Source organism: Chlorocebus sabaeus, chromosome 9 (assembly GCF_047675955.1).
Source record: "Chlorocebus sabaeus isolate Y175 chromosome 9, mChlSab1.0.hap1, whole genome shotgun sequence".
Classification (NCBI taxonomy): Eukaryota; Metazoa; Chordata; class Mammalia; order Primates; family Cercopithecidae; genus Chlorocebus; species Chlorocebus sabaeus.
This window is the reverse complement of record NC_132912.1, coordinates 60,671,613-60,692,469: the sequence shown is the minus strand read 5'-3', so window position 1 is coordinate 60,692,469 and position 20,857 is coordinate 60,671,613. Positions and strand designations below refer to the sequence as shown.

Genomic DNA, 20,857 nt, shown 5'->3' with positions numbered 1-20,857 from the left:
TGGGGGAGCCACTGCCAGTTACACCACCTGAGCAGAGGGAGCTTCTCCCAGAGCCCGCCTAGGAGGGACGAACAGAACAATGGTAGTGAGCTGATGTCAATCAGGCACAAGTCCCAGGGTGGCTGAGGCTTCCCTGTTGATCCCACCCCTCTTAGCTGTTAGGTCACTCCAGTCACTGCAAAGTCCAACCCAGCTCCTCCCAGAGCTCCTGGGCCCACAGGGACGTGCCACACTCCAAGCCCTGCGGCAGTTACTGTCTACAAGACAACCCTTCCAGCAGCTCTGCCGGAAGGAAGCAAAAACTTCTCTAAGCCCCTCCCTCATCTTGCGGTGCGAGGTAAAGGGAAGCTCAGCAGGTTACCCAAGACACAGGGCCTGAGTCTCACTGACACTGGCTTCACAGTGTCTACCCCTAGATTCTCGGTAGGCCCTTCTACCACCCCAATTACTCTCTCTCACACACTCTAAACCAGATCCCCCATCTTTTCACAGCCCACACTCCCCCATCAAGAGCCTCAAACATCACAGGACAGTCACACTGGACTTCTCAATTCTGCTGCGTGAGTTTTACCACAGCCCACACAGCTCTGATATCATCTTCTAACACTGCTGTTGGGCCACCGGGATGGCACACAGGGTTCACAGTCCAATGACAATGATTCCATTCTAGCTCTACCTCTTGTTAGCTGTGTGACCCTGGATATAAAGATTGACCTCTCTGAGCCTTCCTCCTCACCTGTAAAAAGAGGAAAAATGCATCCATCTCATTACACAGCTGTGAGAATATAGTATTCATATATATAGCTCTACAACAGGTATTGGCATACAGCAGGTGCTCAGTTAATTTTAACTCAGTCCCTACGAGGCATTAGCCTGGAGCCAAGGTCTGGTTCCTAAAGCAACTGCTTGCTGTGTGACCCTCCCTGGGCAACTTAACCTCTCTGAACCTCCGTTCTGTCTGCAAAGATCTGATGTACCCCACCTACCTTGGATTACTATGAGGACTAAAAGTAAAAAGAACAGGAACGCGCTTTGTAAAGCAGGACACAGTTATCTTCACTCTGTGACTAACACACCTAGTGTTGATCTCTCCCAAGTGGCCAAAGAGGCCAGGCTTTGACATTTGGAGAGGGAGTAAAGGGTCACAGATCCTGGGTATACACTAACCTCATCTGGTGTCAGGCTCCCGCCAGGGGACCAGCCCAGCCCACACAGTAAGGGTAGTGTCCAGCCAACCCTTAGGGTCCAAGGGTCTCAGGAAAATGCTGGTAAGGGAAGGGGTAGAGGGAGGGCTTTTCAGAGCCTGAAACTCAGCTACCATCAGCTTCCCTGATTAAGTCCCTCAAAGACATCCCCGGTTCCTGTGAATGCGTTACTTTACATGGTAAAACGGACTGTCCCGACATGATTAAGGTTACCCGCCATGAAATGGGGAGGCTAGCCTAGATTATCCAGGTGGGCCCAATCCAATGAAAAGGGTCCTTCAAAGCAGAGAGCCTTTGTTGCTGGGTTAAGGATGAAAAGGAAGAATAAGCAGGAGAGAGTCCAGGCATGAGAGGGATTCCACCCATGGAGGAAAAGGACCAAGTGCCACGGAACTCAGATGGCCTCTAAAGCTGGAAAGGACAAGGAAGCATTCACCTCCAGGGCCACCAGACAAAGACACAACCCTGCCAACACCTTCATTTTAGCACCATGAGATCCAAGAGACCATTAGATAAAACTGTTAAGATAAAAAAGCCATGTGGTAAAATAGTGCAGCCACTACGGAAAACAGTATGGAGATTCCTCAAAAAATTAAACCTAGGCCGGGCACGGTGGCTCAAGCCTGTAATCCCAGCACTTTGGGAGGCCGAGACGGGTGGATCACAAGGTCAGGAGATCGAGACCATCCTGGCTAGCATGGTGAAACCCCGTCTCTACTAAAAAAAAATACAAAAAACTAGCCGGGCGCCGTGGCGGGCGCCTGTAGTCCCAGCTACTCGGGAGGCTGAGGCAGGAGAATGGCGTGAACCCGGGAGGCGGAGCTTGCAGTGAGCTGAGATCCGGCCACAGCACTCCAACCTGGGCGACAGAGTGAGACTCCGTCTCAAAAAAATAAAATAAAATAAAATAAAATAAAAAATAAAAAATTAAACCTAGAACTACGATACCTATGATCCAGCAATCTCACTCCTGAGCATACAGGCTGTGTACCTCTCATTCAAAATGTGTGGGGCCAGCAGTGTTTCAGACATGCTGGTCTTCAGACCAGATGATTTCAGATTTTGGAATACTGGCATCACACTTACCATTGTGCATCCAAAATGCAAAAATCCAACATCCAAAATGCTTCAATGAGTACTTCCTTTGAGCATCATGTTAGAGCTCAAAAAGTTTCGGACTTTGGAATAGTTCAGATTTGGGATACTCAACCTATACACCCAAAGGAAATGAAAGCAGGGACTCCCACAGACATTTGTACACCCATGTTCACAGCAGCCTAATTCACAGTAGTCAAAAGGTGGAAACAACCCAAGCGCCATCGATGGATGAATGGATAAACAAAACGAGATCTCCACATAAAAAGAGAGTATCATTCAGCCTCAGAACAGAAGAAAGCTAACATATGCTGTAACGTGGATAAAACTTCAACACATTGTGCTAAATGAAACAAACCAGACACAAAAGAACACATACTTCTGATTCCACCTATATGAGGTCTCCAAAGTAGTCAAATTCATAAGGACAGAAAGTAGACTGCTGTTGGCCAGGGCTTGGGTAAGAGGGAATGGGGAGTTTACATTTCATGAGTACAGAGTCAGTTTGGGAAATGAGAACCTTCTGGAGATGCACGGTAATGACTGTTGCACAACAAAGTGAATGTATTTAACACCATTGAGCTGCACACCTAACAGTGGGTAAAATGGTAAGTTTTATGTTGCGTATATTTTTACCACAAAAAGAGTTGCATGGTTTTAAGCCACACGTTTGTAGTAATTTGTTACAGCAGTAATGGAAAACTAGTCGTTGAAAACTATTTGAGGTGATGGATATATTAACTAGTTTGCTTTAATTATTTCACATTGTATTCATAGATTATAACATCGCTTTGTACACCATAAATTGACATAATTATAAATGCTAATTTACAATAAAAAACATTTCTAAAGAAAACTATTGGCCAGGCACGCTGGCTCACGCGTGCCCCAGCACTTTGGGAGGCCAAGGTGGGTGGATGGCAAGAGGCCAGGAGTTTGAGACCAGCCTGGGCAACATAGTGAAACCATGTCTCTAAAAATACAAAAATTGGCCGGGCACAGTGATCCATGCCTGTAATCCCAGCAATTTGGGAGGCTGAGGCAGGTGGATCACCTGAGCTCAGGAGCTCAAGACCAGCCTGGCCAACATGGTGAAACCCCATCTCTACTAAAAGTACAAAATTAGCTGGGCATGGTGGCATGCACCTGTAATCCCAGCTACTCAGGAGGCTGAGACAGGAGAATTACTTGAACCTGGGAGGCGGAGGTTGCAGTGAGCCGAGATTATGCCATTGCACTCCAGCCTGGGCAAAAAGAGCAAACCTCCGTCTCAAAATAAAATAACATAAAAATAAAAATAAAAATACAAAAATTAGCCAGGCGTGGTGGCACACGCCTGTAGTCCCAGCTACTCAGGAATTGCTTAAACCTAGGACGCAGAGGTTGCAGTGAGCCGAGATTGTGCCACTGCACTCCAGCCTGGGTGACAGAGCGACTCTGTCTCAAAAAACAAAAACAAACAAACAACAACAACAAAAACTTTAAAGAAAACTAATATATACAGTGACCATTCCTTCTCTCTTCCCTTTCAGATCCTTCTATGGCATTCTCTTTCCAAGGGCCTCTCTTCTCTTTGCATGAAAGCTCTGTGAACACGCCTACCTAACTCAGCCAGTTTTCCTCAACAAGGGAAGTATTAAACCACCAAGACTACAAAAAAACCCTTTCCAACAATGGAAGCAGGAACCAGGTGCTCGCCTCTCCCACGTGTCGGGAACAGGCTCGTTACAGGTGTGTTAACTTGAATTACCAGTCAACATGAGTCACCAGGGGACTTGGGCCCTCAGTGGCTTCCGTGTGGCCAGTTTACACACGCCCGGTCAGCATTTGCCCAGTCGGATTTGCACAGGCAGGGCCATCACACCCCATCGGCCAAGACCTCACAACCGGGATGCCAGAGGCCAGTGCAGCACCTCAGACGACTCAGTTCACTCTCACCAACCCCACCTCACCCCATTTCACAAACGGGAAAACTGACAACCAGAGAGAGGGATGCGGCATGTGAAGGTGATACAGCAGGAGCCTAAGAGGGCTGGTGCCCAATCCCCACTCCCAGGCTAGAGCTCATCGTTCCCAGGGCAGGGTGGGTGGGTGGAGAGGCTTCCTGTCCTCAGAGCCGCTGGCAGACTCAGGCCCAGTTCTCTAGGATGATTCTTTTTGTTCCATCAGGCGGGCGGCCCATGGGAGTTCAAGCCTGGGTTGCTGCTTCCTGCCCGAGGCAACAGCAGGTACAGTAGGAAGACCAGGGCTGAGGAGAGATTAATTTTGCAATATTGGGGAATGACTGCCTTCCAGGAAACACACTGAAGGAGGAAGAGATGTGATAAAATCCTGCCCCTCCTGTACATTTCACCTATGCCCTTTAATCAGATTTTTATGGTCTCCCTCTTCATATAGACAGCAAAGGGTCACAGGACATCTGAGAAAGTCTATACCAAGAAAGGGAGAGACCAAAACAGAAGAAAAGGAACCAAAGAAACAGACAATGAGAAGCAGAGGACAAAAATATAATCAATAATATCCTCAGAGACGGAAGAGAACCAAAGAAACAGACAATGGTGAGAAACAGAGGACAAAAATATAATCAATAATATCCTCAGAGATGGAAGAGAAAATATTATATCCACAAAGCAAAAAGGTCAACAAAGCAATCATTGTGAAATCTGAGAACACAAGAGGCAAAAGAAAGATACTAAAACTTTAGAAAAGAAAGAACAAGGGTCCTTTTTAGGGGAACTGGAAGGACACGGGACTTCAACAGCCACACTGGAAACTAGAAGATAACAGAATAATGTGTTCAGTGTTTGGGAAGGAAATTATTTTCAGTTTATAATTCTATAGCCAGCTAAATTAACCACTACTGTATAGAGATATTTGGAATGGATATTTCTATCTATTAGGGAGGAACAGAGATATTTGCAGGCACACAAGCTTCAAAAACAAAAACAAAAAACAAAACAAAATCTACCTTCCATGCACTTTTCTTAGGAACTTCTGGATGATTTCAGCAAAATGAGAACATACATAACGAAAATAAAGAAAATAAAATATATAGGATCTAGGAACAGGAAAATCTAACACAGAAGACTATAAAAAGATGTCCCTGGACAACAGCTGAGCAGCGGGCCTGGGGGGAGCAACTAGGCCAGTTTGGAACAATAGATACACAGAAAATCAGGCCCCCAAGTGGGGACAGCATCCACTTGAGGAATAATGGGACCGGAAGGATTGTACTCCTAATGTGTGACCACAGCACAATACTGGCACAGCATCGAACAATACAATTTACGGTCACAATAATGCAGACATTAAATATTGATGTATATATTGGTTCCTAATCTATCAAGCAGGAAGTCAACATATTTCAAAACTGATAAATTAAGAAACAGTCATATAAGCCTATTCATTAAAAATAAAGAGTTAAAAATGGTTAACTCTGGAGAAAGAGGGAAAGAGGAAGGATGTGTCAGGGGACTGCTGGCTTCATTATAAGCCTTTTGGATTAACATATTTGGCTTTCTTCATTTTTTATTATAAAATATGTTTATAATATAGCAATAAATACAACATATAGATGAATTATAAAGCATAAAAAAATAAGCATCCTTTGTTATCTAACTTTAGAAAGAGAACATTACTTCTGCCAGGCGCAGTGGCTCACACCTGTAATCCCAGCACTTTGGGAGACCAAGGCGGGCAGATCACTTGAGGTCAGGAGTTCGAGATCAGCCTGGCCAACATGGCAAAACCCCATCTCTATTAAAAATACAGAAATTAGTCTGGTGCGGAGACGCATGCCTATACTCCCAGCTGCTCGGGAGGCTGGGGCTGCAGTGAGCCAAGACCGTGCCACTGCACTCCAGCTTGGGCAACAGAGGGAAACTCTGTCTCAAAAAAAAAAAAAAAAAAAAAAGAGAATATTACTACATTCTTCTTCTTTTTTTATTTTTTTGAAGCAGTCTCTTGCTCTGTCACCGAGGCTGGAGTGCAGTGGCACAATCTCGGCTCACTGCAGCCTCAGCCTCCCAAGTAGCTGGGATTATAGGCGTGCGCCACCACTCCCAGCTAATTTCTGTAATTTTAGTAGAGATGGGGTTTCGCCATGTTGACCAGCCTGGTGAACTACATTCTACAACTGCTTTCTGAAAAAACAGGCACATATTTTTTAGGGGAAAGTTAAAATAAAACACTAGCAGCCAGTCTGTGAGACTGGTACCAGCATCTGCAGCAGGTCCAGGTTTTGTGGGGCCTGAAGCTTACACACTGTTAGCAGCCCTCTTCAGGACAAAGAATACAAAACATCTTAGTTTTCTGCGAATGTTACAAATCACAGGACTCTGTGAACTCACTGCTAGTGCCCCTCCCACGGCCCCTCACTAGGGTGCTGCAAGTTCAGGGGCCTGAAGCTTCCGTTTCATTAGCTTCACAGCAATCCTACCTGGGTTTATGGAGGCACCAGGGGCTGGGCTAGACTCCCCGGGATAGGGAAGAAAAAAATAAAGTCCTGGCCTGCATCATGCTTGGGAGATAAACACAATAGCGCACTTCCAGGAAACACACACTACAATATTTAAGAGCCACTCCCAGGAAGAGTGCGGGGGAAGACACAGAATTCAGAAAATGTGTTCCCTTGGAGTGGAGCATAGGGGCTTCTGAGAAACTGGCCTCACTCTGAGGGGCCTTGGCAAACCTAAGCCCTCCTGGCCTCGTCTACCTCACCTATTTTCAGTGAGTGCGCCTGCAGGGCCTCAGGGGTCTGCATGCTGCCTCTCAGAACCTGGGGCTCCTGAAAGTTTTGGAGCTCAATAGCATCATTTCATTGGAGGGAGGAAAGGGCTGCAAAAGGGAGACTCTGGCTTAAATCTTTCAAAACTATTAAAACGGGAACTCTGGCAACAAGGGTCCCACATTTCTGCATGGTGACACTCGGCTAGGGCTGGCAACAACTGCGCACCTCCCTCCCTCTCTCCTTCAGCTGCTGGGGCTGTCCTTGCAGGAATCTGCATTTGTGATCACAGGAGTAGAGGTTTACCAGGGCCCTTCCAGTTGGTGTGTGATGAGCCATCTCATCTCCTTATGAATGGCCAGCACAGGCCCTTCTCTCACCACAGGCTGAGGAAGAGAGATGAAGACTGAAGAGCGTGATGGCAGCAGGGAGAGCAGCACTGATGCTCTCCTGGAGAGGCCCTGATGCCCATCAGCCAGTCCTCGGGGCCTGTTCAAACCACTCTGGAAGCTCAGCCCCTTCAAGCCTGGGAGACTTAACAGAGTGTATATTCCAGCTCCAAATGGCTGAGCACCCCTGCTCTGCCTAGAAGCCTCAGGAAACCTTTCCAAATATCCCTTATCAAGGGCTGCTCTTCAGATGGTGACAAGCTCCCCAGTCAGCCGCATGCAGCAGGAAGTTGAAGGACCTGCAGCTCACTCTGGAGGAGAGAACACCTTCCCTTGGGAATGGGCTGACCCTTCTGCAGCTGGCATCCTAAGCTGTGTCAAGCAGTCTGGAGCCAAGAGTCACTCACACTGGGCCACTGAGAAACAGCAAGAAAACAGAAGGTACCTCAGGGACATGCATGATGGAGAGAAGCACAGAAAATGCATATCCTTAGCCCAGTCCAGCTCAGCACTTTCCCTTTTCAGGACACCTCTGCTCTAGTTGGTCTGACCTCCTGTCTCCTGGCCTTCCCTGAGTCCAGATGAAGTTCCACCTTGTATTAGTCCATTTTCACACTGCTGATAAGATATAACTGATAAGATATAGACTGGGCAATTTACAAAAGAAAGAGGTTTAATGGACTCAGTTCCACGTGACTGGGGAGGCCTCACAATCATGGCGGAAGGTGAAAGGCACATCTCACATGGCAGCAGACAAGAAGAGAGCTTGTGCAGGGAAAGTCCCCTTTATAAAAGCATCAGATCTTGTTAGACTTATTCACTATCATGAGAACAGCATGGGAAAGACCTGCCCCCATGGTTCAGTTACCTCCCACCAAGTCCCTTCCACAACACGTGGGAATTCGAGATTTGGGTGGGGACACAGCCAAACCATATCATATCTCTTTCAGGAAGCCCACCCTGATCTCCCAGCCACAATGCTCGCTCTTCCTGGAACTCTCCCAGCACTTGTCCTAAAATGTTTTCCATCTTCTCTAGTGTTCTGATAAGCTCCCCTTTTTCTAACTCCTAGGATAGATACCCATATTACCACCCTATATATTAGCTCATTAACTGCCACAATGCTCCTATTGGATAGGTATTATCATCCTCATTTTATAAGCAAAGGAACCAAGGCTGAGCTGACTCTTGACATGCAAAGGTCACACACCCAAGTGCCAGAGCCAGACACTTTTTTCCCAGGCCTCCCCATGAGAGCATCAGTGCTACAGGCTGTAGGACAGGCCTCTCTTCCTGTCCCCCACCACCACCTGCCACAGGGCTTGCACTGTGAGGCCCCTGACACATACTGAATACTGGCAGGAACCCCGGTGGACCCTGACTCATTTCTTCCACTCTCTGGGTGGTACCTATTTGGTGTCTCTATTACATAGGCCCCAGGAATTCTGGGGGCAGGGAGGACACATCTAGGACATTCCCCTCTCTCCCCCACCCCAAGGCAGGACCTTAAGTGATGTAAGTGGGCGTATGAACATCCCCAGTTCTACTGAGAAGGAGTGGGGGCCCTGGGCGGGCATTCCAGAGCCCCAGTGTCCTGCCCTTGCTGGTCACAGGTGCCATTAAGTCACCGAAGCCAGCCAGCCAGCCTCAGGGCAGCACTCCACCAACCCTGACCGTATTTTCCCAGGCACGAAACAAAAAATCTACACAGGTGCTGTTAAGCATTCAACTCCCCACCCACATACCAGGAACTAAAATAGCTGCAGCCTATGTTAATCATTAGCCAGGCTGCGCCTCAGACCTTCCCTCTGAGGGCTGGCACCTGGGGCAGCTCAGCCTGGAGAAACTCCAGGCAAGACAGGCTGGGAGAGTGGCAACGGCAGCGTCTGGAGCCTCACCAAGGGGCTGAACTTAAGCAATCAGGTTCTGAAAGACACTTCTTCAAGATAAAGTCAATCCCCAGTGCACTAGCATTTGGATTACATAAGAATCCTAAAATATTGGAGCTGGAAGGGGCCTTCATGAATCACTTCATTCAACCAGTTTATTTTATTTGAGGTGGGAGCTGAGGCCCAGAGGGCAGAAGGACTCTGCCTGAGGTCTCAGAGCTGGCTGGGGGCAGGACAATCACTAGAACCACATCTCTGGATTTCCAGGCCAGTGCATTACGAACCAGATGGGCCCCCCACCACTCAACATATTTCTGAGCTCCATCCCACCTTCTCAGGCTGGAGAATAAACTTGAGAATTACAAAGGTTAAACCCCGGAAAGAGAGAAGAAAGTAACTGCTGCCTCCCAAATAATGTCCCATATAATCAAGCCACACAGAAAAGAATCAGCCGCTCCACAGGAGCCTTATGACCCTGTTTCTCTCCAGATCACCTCCCCATGACAACAGAGAATGGGGGTTGGCAACCACTGCTCTGATCTCTCAAGGATATTACCAGCCACGGAGACCAAACATCAATCCCACCTCAGTTCAGGGTTCAAAGGGCCTCTGCCCTCAAACTCTCCTAGAAACAGTCACATAGGTGTCACATTTGGGGTTGAAAAAGGCAAGTTGGGAGGAGGTAGCACAAAAAAATAACCCCTATCCCACTGGGTCTTGGAGGGGGCCCCTGGATCCCATGGCGTCTGGAAGATCTGGTGGTGGCTGCAGCGATGGAGCACGTGGATGCCAGACCTGATGGTTGGGAGCAGCAGATGACTCTCGGGGCATCGGCAAAGCCACAGCAGCTTGCCAGTCTGTGCAGCAGCCCACAGGAACAGAGGCTGCCTTGCTTGCACTGCCTGCGGGCTTGCCACTGTCATGAGAAACCATTCCCACTTCCTAACCTGAGGAACACACGCTTAGCCAATAGCAAGACTGATAAGCACAGTAGTAGTTTCAAATTCAGGAGAGCAGTGGGTGGTGTTCCAGAAACTTCTGGTTGTCCTCCTCAACCATCTGTTCTTTATTGCTTTAGTAACAGAACACTCACCATAGCCTGGCACAGAGCAGCCCCAACTAAGGACTGTTTCCCAGACCCCTAGCAGCTAGGAGGGCCTGCCATGAGGATGTGAAAGTGAGCTGTCTTGGGCCATGCAGGTAAGGGAAGCACCTGGATGGTGCTACCCAACATGTGGCCCGGAGACTGGCGGCATTACACAATCTGAGAGCCTGTAAGCAATTAAAATGCTCAGGTCCCATCACAGACCTCCCAAATCAGAATGATTCAGGGTGCAGTCCAAGAATCTATGCTTTAACAAGCCTTCCAGATTGTTCTTATACATGCTCAAGTTTGAAAACCACAGCCCTCAAGAATGCTAGGGACACCAGTCCGTATGGAGCCTGGTGCCTAGACAACTTCATGGAACACCCACTTAACTTCGACTCTGATTTTTCAAGAAAGAGTGAGACAGTAAGAGAGACAGAGAGAGAGAGAGAGAGAGAGAGAGAGGATCCTCTCTTCATTCACAGCCAAATCTGAAACGTAATACAGAGGGCGTGGGGAAGATGATGATGAGAAACTTAACCCAAACAGTAAAAATCAGGGAAGGAATAACATGCAAGTATAATAAATAATAAGCAAGATGTAAAGAATAAAATCAAGTATATCTGGCATGTGAACAGTCAGAATTCCTCTACCAAAGACAGAAACCACGCAATTAGGTTTGTTGTTGTTATCATTGCCTTCTGTCAACCTCCATCCACCCTCAACCATGTGCTGATTATAAGAGAAACAAATTTTATTTATGAAGATTCCATTTTCAAGATAAACTTTTTTCTTTTTTTTTTTTTTTTGAGACCGAGTCTCGCTCTGTCGTCCAGGCTGGAGTGTAGTGGTGCGATCTCGGCTCAGTGCAAGCTCCACCTCCCGGGTTCATGCCATTCTCCTGCCTCAGCCTCCCAAGTAGCTGGGACTATGGGCACCCGCCAGCACGCCCAGCCAATTTTTTATATTTTTAGTAGAGATGAGGTTTCACCACATTAGCCAGGATGGTCTTGATCTCCTGCTCTCGTGTTCCGCCCACCTTAGCCTCCCAAAGTGCTAGGATTACAAGCGTGAGCCACGGCGCCCGGCCAAGATAAACTTTTTTAAGTGAGAAAGAGATATTTAAAACTAACGGTTGAGCAAAGACATACCAAATACATGCAAAGAAAAACCAGAGGTGGAAATATTAATATTAAAAATAGGCTGGGCACAGTGGTTGGCCAGGTTAAGTGGCTCATGTCTGTAATCCCAGCAATTTGGGAAGCTGAGGTGGGCAGATTACTTGAGCCCAGGAGTTTGAGACCAGCCTGCGCAACATGGCAAAACCCCATCTCTACCAAAAATACAAAAATTAGTCTGGTCTCAAAATAAATAAAAATGAAAAAATATGTAAAATTCAAAAGTACATACGTGGAAGACTTTTCAATAATCCTGCCTTAGCAGGCCAAGGGGTTTTCCAACCATTTCTCTCTGGCATTTGCCTCTATCTGTAAACACAGGACTTGGAGAACTACTCACTAGGATCTCAGGGTACAACAAGGCGTAAGCTAGTCCAGCCCGCTGAGAAAGTTTATGTGGCTTAAAACACAAGCACAGAGACGAGCTTACAACTTGGGGCCCAAGTCTTTCTGACCTCTGGCCCAGGGAAGTGTTTGTACTGGCTACTCTGTCAAAAGCTCATCTTGCTGCCTCGAATGAGGAAGGAAATGCGTAAATGAGAGGCAGAGCAGTCCGCTCCTTGGACCTACAGGAAGCGGGCAAGAATTGCAAAGTAAAAGAAGAGGCTCCCAGGCAACGTCCCAGGAGTTTGCAAGCAAATTTCACTTTATCCACCCCTCCTAAAAATCTGGCTATCATGGGGACCATCAGGACAGTCAAGGACAGGGAGCTCATGATCATCAGTGAGACCTGATTACTAACTGCTCTGTGTGAGCCTGAACAGAAACTAAAGGGGCATGGCTTGAATGTCCTCTGATGCCTGCGTTAAAATTTCTGAGCCTTTCACTTATTATCTTATAAAATGCACTTATTTATTAATTTTAAGACTGTAAAGAAAAGAGATTCTTCCAGATCCTTGGCCATGTATTCTCCTAAAACATAGACAATATGGAATTTAAGGCCAAAGACCAAAGGCATTAAATAACCGGCAAATGACACAAGGTAGGAAGATCAGCTTGATAAGCCTGTATACACGAAATATGAAAGCCAAATTAAAAAGGCTAGAACTCCCACAAATATAAATAGAGCTGGACTTTAAAAAACTACAGTGAGAGTTTTTGTTATACCTCTCAGAATCTGACAGCCAGGCAAGCAGGGATATAAGGGCAACTGAAGTTAAGAGATCTATCTAAAGTCAGTGTCCCGCAGAGTACCTATTTTCTCCTTTCACGCCCATGAAACATGTTAATATTTATCATGCAGTTGGCCACAAAGAAAATTTAATACCAGCCAGGTGCAGTGGCTCCTGTAATCCCAGCACTTTGGGAGGCTGAGGCGGGGTGGGGGGATTGCTTGAGGCCAGGGCTTTGAGACCAGCCTGGGCAACATGCTTCGTTCACTCATTCACTTATTCATGAAAATGAATCCATTTTGTGAAAGGAGCAAACCCTTGCAGGCACCTAGGTCTGCCTGAGCACGAAGCACCATGGGGAGGGATGTCAGTGGCAGGCCATCCACATGTTCCCTTCTGGGATTGGAAAGGGAGCAGGAGGGTAAATCGAGGCAACAGGGTCAAACACATCCTCCTCGCCTTCAAAGCCACCATTTCAGAGCCTGTCTAAACTTACTATCATCAGATCCTCATGTCCTGCGACTCCTCACTCATTCATTCCAACCTCGCTTCTGCTCCCATCATCCCACCGAAGCAGCGAAGGCAGCTGCATCTTCTCCGTGTCACTCACCACAGTCGCGATGCCAAGCTGACTACTCCATCCCACGAAGCAGACTCACCCTGGCTCCTGGGATACAACTCTGTGCTGGCTTTCTGTGCCCCTCTCAGGCAGCTCTTTTTCTGGGTCCTTTATAGGCTCATCTTCCTTTACTCAGCTGTTCAAGGTGAGTTTTTCCATCTCGCTGTGCCCATGACTTCAAACACAAACACAACCTAGACAAATGTCTGTCTAGCCAAGACTCCTCCTGAGCCCCAGACCCACCAGCTTATTTGGTATCTCAAAGATACCTCAAACACAGTATGTCCAAAACCAAATACATGATCTTCTTCATCCTCCAAACCTGGTCCTCATCCAGTGTCCCATGTCTCAGGGACACCAGGGGGATGACTCTAGGGTGAGTGGGGGCGGTCTCTCCTTTTAAGCACACCACGCAGGGTGAGGCCAACAGTGGGTTCTCAGTAATGAGCAGTTCTACCGGAACATGCCTTGTCACTTACTTCCTAAAAATAGCCGTGACCTTTTTAGTGGACACAGCAAGCTCACATCTGCTATCACTGCTCCTTCCCCACCGACACATGCACCCTTTCCCCCAGCGGTGCCACTCCCCAGGCTGGATGTGCCATATGCTCTCCAGCCTCCCTGTGGGCAGCCTCCACATTTCTCCTCTCTGCCCTCACTTGGATTTCCCCCCATTTCAAGTCCTCCAAGTCAGCCACCCCCAGGTGTGAGGGGCAGGGGACATCTGACTTCCCTCTCAATTTCCTTTCCTTCTTTTCTGCTAAGGTGGAGCCTAAGCCCCTGGAAAACTAGAGATCCAGAACCAGGCTCTGACCACCGCATGCTCCACCCCCTGCTTCACAGCTCCTGGCAAGTCACACACCCACTATATCAACATTGTCATCACCACCCCCTAACTGATCTCAAACTCCTTTGCAAACATCTTCTCATCTGATTCTCCATTCCAGGCAGGCATTTTATTATCCAGAACTGTTCTGTGTGTGGGGGGCTCAGTGTGGCTGGGTGGCTTGTCCCAGGATACCCAGCACAGCCCCCACCCATTCCTTCCTCACTTTAGCATGGGCAAGGCCAGCTGTGGTCTGGGTCACTGTTCAGGCTGTACTTTTAGGATCCTCCCAAATAACAAACAACTATGTGACTATTAGGTCTTTATTTCATGGGTTATCGGAGATAGGATCAGTAAGCCTAATGTGTAACAGTTTCAGCGGTTATTAGAGAGTTCCATTGAATTATAACAATTCCCTTTAAAAGCACAAACTCCCACCAAGAAAACCTCAGTTTCTTCATGAATCCTAAGAGCTTTCCTATCTAAGTATCACTCAAAATTCCCACTATTCTGGGGGTAATGGGATCAGAGAGTGTTGCAGAGAAAAATCCACAGAAAGTGAAAAGTCTGTTTCCTTGGCAGTGCTGATGAAGCACACCCTTGCACAGATGCTTCCCCATGGGACCAAGTCCAGGAACTGCTTCAGGCTTATGGGGGAAGACGGTGGCAAAGAAGAGAGAGGAGGCCGGGCACGGTGACTCACTCCTGTAATCCCAGCACTTTGGAAGGCTAAGGCAGGCAGATCATCTGAGGTCAGGAGTTCAAGACCAGCCTGGCCAAAATGGTGAAGCCCCGTCTCTACTAAAAATACAAAAATTAGCCGGGCATGGTGGCGCATGCCTGTAATCCCAGCTACTCAGGAGGCTGAAGGAGGAGAATCATTTAAACCCAGGGAGCAGAGGTTGCAGTGAGCCAAGACTGCACCACTGCACTCCAGCCTGGGTGACAGAATGAGATCTGTCTCAACAACAACAACAAAAAAGACAGAGGAAGAAGAGGGGTGAATCCAGGAGGAAGGAGGGGGTGCACCAGAAAGGTCCTGAAACCTCTGATGTTCCAGCATTCGCATGCATTTTGGTTCCACATTCACCTCCTGCCCACACCAGTTTCTTTTCTCTATTCTACAGTTCCCAAGAAGAACCCACACTAACCTATTCTGTCTCAACTCCCACTCCTGTCATCCCAAGTCACACATCACCTCCCCAATCACGTGAACTAGGCATCACTAATCGATCCTGGCCTTCTAGACATGTCCACCCAGGGTGGGCCCTTTCTATAATACCATGCATAAAGGCATCAGATGGGGCTTCCACTCCCACCTCTTAGTTCCAATTCATCTCCATCTCACCCTCCCCACATTTCTCTGCCTATCCAAATCCAGCTTCAAGGTCCTATATTTTAACCACAGGGAAACTACTTCCCTGTGCTGCCTCTGTTGTTCAACTAACGACAACTAATTTTCTGAGCACCTACATTAGGCAAGGCCCATCCTGAGTGCTACCACCAAGAGGTAAGTCAGAAACAGCCTCCACCCTCCAGAGTCAGAAGACAGGGCAGAGATAAGCCACATGGCCACACAAATACTACGCACAAGGCGAGAGATGAGAACTGAGTCAGTGCTGGAGGGGCTGAGTGAGCTCAGAGCATATCCCATCCCTCCTGCTGGGCAGCAGGCACCGGGATGGCTCCCAGGAGGGTGGAGAATCCTGGGCCAGACCGGGAGGGAGGGCATTCCAGGAAGACAGAGAGCATGAGCTTAGCATGAGCTAAGCCAGAGAGATGGTTCAGGAGAAGCGCATTTCAACTTTAGCTGAACCTTCCAGTGCTACTATTTATTGACCCTTACACTTGATTATTTATGACCCAGGCCTGCCTCATACACTTTATGGCTAATCTGGGTGACACCCATCTGGGACACATAAGTGTGGTGCAGCAGTCACCACCTGTTCTGACTGGTCTGTATCTGAGCGCTGTATGGTTATTAAATGAATGAATGCACTGAATCTCACAACAAACCTGTGAGGCAGGGATTAGTATTACCCCCATTTTACAGATGAGGAAACCAAAGCACAGACAATAGTCAGAGACAAGATAGCAAGGTATGCAGGAGCCTGAAGTAGTGGGCACCCAATGGCAGGGCAACAAACTGCCCTGGCACCTCACCTGGCCTCTCTTGTCAGGGAACACCTTGCAGCACAAAGAATGCGTTTAGGAAAGGGGGCCTGTTAATCCTCCTGGAATCCCCGACAGTTGACTGCCGCATAAAAGGAATGAGGAAAGCAATGAGAGAGCCAGTGAAGGGTGAGCATACCCTGCAAACCTTTAGTCCCTGTTACGTGGGCAGGGGCTCGGCCTCACAGCTCCACTCCATGCCTAAGGCAGAGAACAAATGAGAGAACCACCGCAAACGCCCAATCTCTACAGAGAGGTCACTGATTGGAGGGCAGAGACAGAAATGCCCCGGGCCGACTGTTTCCAGCTTGGGCTAGCACTGGCTGGCTTAACTTTTCCCCTCCAAAGTCTCTAGGTGACAAATTTCGCGTGTCTCCTTTAAACCAACAGACCGTTTTACCTTTCTAAGTCTTAAGGGCCTGGCCTGCACCCATGGGGAGATACAAGTACAGGAATCCCTTCCTGAAACTGGGGATCAAAGTTGGGGAAGGGGCGAAGGGAGGCACAACATCTGGGATGGCTCCCGCATTCTCTCAAACATTGGGGAGAGTTCCTTACAAATAAACTGCAATGGTAGCAGCTCCCATGAATGTGCGTGCTACAGTTACGGAGGAAAGTTCCTGAAGATAGCCTTGTCTGCTTGCTCTCCCCTAGCCTTGCCTGAAAGAGCGCGGGCACCCCGGAGGACCCCGCGGGGCTGCGGGGCTCGGCCTCCGGCATGCCTCCAGCTACCCGTTGCCTCCTGCGCCCAGGGTCACGGCCCCCGGCCTTACCCAAGCCCAGACTGAAACCCCGACCCTTGAGCCCGGGGGGGCCGGCGAGTGCACCCCGACCGCACAGAAGGGGGCAGCCCCCGACGCCGAGGCTTATTGAGGGGGCTGCCAAGCCGACACGGCCAGCCCGGGACTAGCCGACGCCTCCTCTGTCCCCCACCCCCACGCCTGTAATGCAACCAGGAAGCAGCAGGGCCGCGCTGGGCTGGGCGCGGGGCAGCCCCGGGCCTCACCTGCGGTGCCGCGGTGCACTGCCGCCGCCTGGTCCCAGTCCCCCGGCCGGCCCGGGACCCTCACTCACCTGGCCACGGGGACTCGGGACGCGAGGGGCGAAATGGGACTTGGGCGGGAGTGGCTCTCTCCGCGGGCGTCCCGGACGCGGTGCCTGGGTTCTGCCTGGGGCTGTGTCCCACTCCCGCTCGCGGGGCACTCGGGGCACTGGGGAGTCGCGGGCGCCGCAGCCTTCAGGGCGGGGCGGGAGGAGGAGCCTGCCGGGCGGAAAACTCCGCGGGCGCGGTTGCCCCAGGCGCCGGGGGAAGGGCAGGGAAGGGGAGAGGCCTGAGCGCGGCCCCGCCCCGAGAGGAGGCTTGGGCAGGGCGGGCCCGCGAGCAGCAGCGCCCTTCCGGCTGCGCAGCTGCTCCGGGACGTCTCCGGCTCTGGAGGTCCCTCTGTCGCCCCTAACCCCCTGCAGCGCCCGGTGCAGCGCAGAGCCGCATTCACCCTCCTGCAGGGGTGGGCATTTCCTAAGTCCTCTCCAGCCCCGTGTGCGTCGTTAGTGACTCTCTTTAAGGTAAAGAAAACTTTTTACACTGAAAAGGTCAAACACATTTCTTTCATATCAACACTCAGTGGTGGTGGAGGGGGGAAGGTCACGCACAGTATGTGAGGAAGGGAGCGGTCAGTGACTATCATGGAGAAACCTGACCAACCACCCAGCCGTCAAGGTGACCTCGACAGGGGTAAATCATACTGATTGCATGCACCGCTTGTGGTCTTCCTCCCAAGAACACCTAATCCCACTATAATCATGACAAAAACATCACAAATCAATTGAGGCCCTTGCCATATACATGACCAGTACTCCTGAAAACTAGCAAGGTCATCAAAAACAAGGAAAGTGTAAGACACGGTCACAGCCAAGAGGAACCCACGGAGATATAAAAATGACATGTAAAGTGGTATCCTGAACGGGATCCTGGACAGACAGTAGGTAGAAACTAAGGACAACTGAATAAAATAGGGACTTTAGTGCGTCAGTTTTGGTTTATTCATTGTGGCAAAAGCGCCACACCAAAATAAGATGTTAGTAATAGGAAAAACTCGGGTTTATGAGAACTCCCTGTATTCACACTTTTTCTGTAAATCTAAAGACGTTCTAAAAAAAAAAAAAAAAGCTTATTTTTAAAAGGTCACATAGGTAATATATGCATATATGGTAGGTATGCAATTTTTTTTTTTTTTTAATGTGTGGTGGCTGACACCTGTAATCTCACAGCACTTTGGAAGGCCAAGACAGGAGGATGGCTTGAAGACAGTGCTTCCAGACTAGCCTGAGCAACATAGTGAGACCCGGTCTCTAAAAAACTAAAAATAAAAAATTCAAAAAATGAATAAAAATTGAGATTCACTCTTCTCTCCACTCCCCCAGCCCACTCTTAGGCTTGTCCTTCCAAAATATCTCCCTTCAATATTCTGTGTGTGTGTGTGTGTGTTTACATAAACATATTGTTTACAAAACAATATTGCAGTACTTTTCTGCAACATGTTTTTTTACTCACTGTATCTTGGAGGGTCTTTCCATAGAAGCGCTCCCGAACAGACCTAGTTCTTCCCATCCGCTACACACTGCGCGCCATCGTGCACTTCACCATTCTTCACTACCTAGCTCCTTACTGAAGGACATTTAGGTTGTTGCCTATGTTTGACTGTTACAAACAAGCTGCTGGTGCGATTTTCCTTTTTTTTTTTTTTTTTTTTTTTGAGATGGAGTCTCCCTCTGTTGCCCAGGTTGGAGTGCAGTGGTACCATCTCGGCTCACTGCAACTTCCGCCTCCCGGGTTCAAGCAATTCTCCTTCCTCAGCCTCCCGAGTTGCTGGGTCTACAGATGCTCACCACCACGCCCGGCTAATTTTCATATTTTTAGTAGAGACGGGGTTTCACTATGTTGGCCACACGGATCTCGAACTCCTGGGCTCAAATGATCCGCCCGCCTCGGCCTCCCAAAGTGCTGGGATTACAGGCGTGAGCCACTGCGTCCGGCCCGATTTGCGTTTTAAAGTCGCTCCAAACAATAAAAGCGGGAAGGGCTGGAGGGGAGGCTCTGACCTTCTCCCTGTCTGGGCAGGTGTGCTGGTGCCGGGCAGGAACAGCGCCTTGCCTTGGGGCATCCTGGCCCCGGCCTCACAACCGGCCTTGAGCGCTCAGTCATATTCCGTGGCCGCTCCAACACCCCCGACCCCCACCAACAGGCGCGGCTCTCTTTCGGGGCTGGACCACATTTTTTGGACATGAGTCCGCGAATGAGGGTGAAATTCAGGCCAAAGTCTCCAGAGCAGCTCGGAGAAAACGTCGCCTGGAACTGAAGAGTAGAGGGTCAGAGACACCACCAGAAAGACTCTCAGAGTGGGTTACTACCCTGGTGGCGGCGCCCGCTGCGGCGTAGGAGATGGCAGGACTGAGGGCGCGGGTGTGAAGCCTCCAAAAAACTGGGTGAAGTTCCTGGAGTGGTAATGTCTCCAGGCACTCTCTCTGGGCCCGGGGATTGGTCCGGGAAGGACTCCTGGCGCCGACCCAGCCCCCCTGCATGGACGCCTGCGCCAGCTCTACAGCCCCACAGCGACCGCGAAGGCCAGCGTCTTTGAATGGCCCATTTTTCTCCGTGGCTGAGCGAATACCTAGAATACCAAGTTGATAATAAATCACGTAGGGTGGAATTCCTGCTGGATGTATACACCTTTCTGCGTCAGAGCTCTTCAAACCCAGAATGGTGAATAGCTACCCCTGGGCTTACCCTTTTATAATTTTCAATAAACCTGCGTTTAGCCTCAGCTAGGTGCCAGCAAGCTACTAGGGACTGAGGAGCCTCTGCAGAGGACCCGAGCTGAGGTCCTAATCCTCAAGGCCAATGGCAGGGGTCACTGCCCAGGCACCCCCAGAGAACGCGGTGTGAAGGAAAAGACACCAAACTCGGTGTTCAAATGTGTGGGATCTATTCTAGTTCTGATTCTGACACTTGAAAGTCGTGCATCCTCCGAGCCTCGGCTTTCTCACCTATAAAATCTTCAACGTGACCTATAAAAATCCACAAAATCACGCCTGCTTCATTGTTTCCCAGGGCTCATAGAAACATCAGGCGAGGTAAGGGAAGGTGAGTGCCTTGTAAAAAATGGTGACTTGCTATATAGCTCTGAGTAGTATGGTGTATAAAGCTTCGTTTCTTAAAAAAATTTTTATTTTATGTGAGTCACCGCGCCCGGCCTCTTTTGTTGTTTTCTAATGAGTATATATGACTATCATTTCCCTCAAAAGTCTGCTTTAGCTGAATATCACAAGTTTTAATATGCTATGCTTTTGTTATCTCTTAGTTATAAATATTTGGATTTTGTTGTTGTTGTTGAGACAGAGTCTCGCGCTGTCGTCCAGGCTGGACTGCAGTGACACGATCTTGGCTCTCTGCAACCTCCACCTCCCGGGTTCAAGAGATTTTCCTGCCTCAGCCTACTGAGTAGCTGTGGTTACAGGTGCACACCACCACACCCAGCTAATTTTTATATTTTTAGTAGAGA

The 20,857-nt window shown here is 49.0% G+C and overlaps 1 protein-coding gene across 4 annotated transcripts in view; it reads right to left on the bottom strand.

The window, feature by feature from the left end:
- The window catches only part of ANXA11 (annexin A11), a 47,134-nt gene extending 29,493 nt beyond the window's left edge, over positions 1–17,641 (bottom strand). The window contains exon 1 of one of the 4 annotated variants that reach the window (XM_007962796.3): positions 17,373–17,641. The gene's annotated coding sequence lies outside the window, so the exon portion shown is untranslated. Of the gene's footprint in view, positions 1–13,291; positions 13,313–13,340; positions 13,363–17,304; positions 17,343–17,372 lie in introns of those variants that run through there. The other 3 variants (XM_007962797.3, XM_038008989.2, XM_038008988.2) reach the window with 3 other exon arrangements.
- Between the last annotated feature and the right edge of the window lie 3,216 nt (positions 17,642–20,857).